The sequence below is a fragment of the Mastomys coucha genome, chromosome X (genome assembly GCF_008632895.1).
Source record: "Mastomys coucha isolate ucsf_1 chromosome X, UCSF_Mcou_1, whole genome shotgun sequence".
Classification (NCBI taxonomy): domain Eukaryota; kingdom Metazoa; phylum Chordata; class Mammalia; order Rodentia; family Muridae; genus Mastomys; species Mastomys coucha.
In genome coordinates this window covers 63360801-63361335 of record NC_045030.1, presented here as the reverse complement: position 1 = coordinate 63361335, position 535 = coordinate 63360801, and the positions used below count along the sequence as shown (strand labels likewise).

The window sequence follows — 535 nt, the reverse complement described above, 5'->3', positions numbered from 1 at the left end:
AGGATTAGAGGCAATAAGGATCCTAAAGGAGTTCTGTGCCTCCTGGATATTCAGACAGTCACTGGTATGTCCTAACTCAGATGTGTTCCAGATCAGTCTTTCCAATCATCAACACGCCCTCTTATTTAGGCATAAAGGTACCCCAAGAAATGATTCATAAATGGCTAAGATTGGGCATCATTTCCTGGCCAGCACAATGTTTCCAACCTATCCTAATCCAATTCCTAGCTGTCCTTAGCTTGGAATTTCTCTCAAGGAATCTGCTTTGCCAGACAGGTTTTTCTCAGAGTTAGCAACAGAGGTCAGGCACCATTGCTTACTGTTAACACAGTTAGAAAGGCACCATTGCTTACTATTAACATAGTTAGAATTTTCAGGGCAGTCCCACAATAGTTAGAAATGTTTTACATACTAGAGAATAATCGAAAGACTTCCCTCACTCAAAGACATTAACTAGAAGTGTTAGGTTGGTCTCTGCTCCATAGTTAATCTCTGCAACTCCTTCCGTGGGTATTTGGTTCCCCCTTTTAAGAAG

The 535-nt window shown here is 41.3% G+C and overlaps 1 pseudogene; it reads left to right on the top strand.

Annotated features, from left to right (window-relative positions):
• LOC116081469 overlaps positions 1 to 535 on the top strand; it is a 3258-nt pseudogene that overhangs the window by 756 nt on the left and 1967 nt on the right.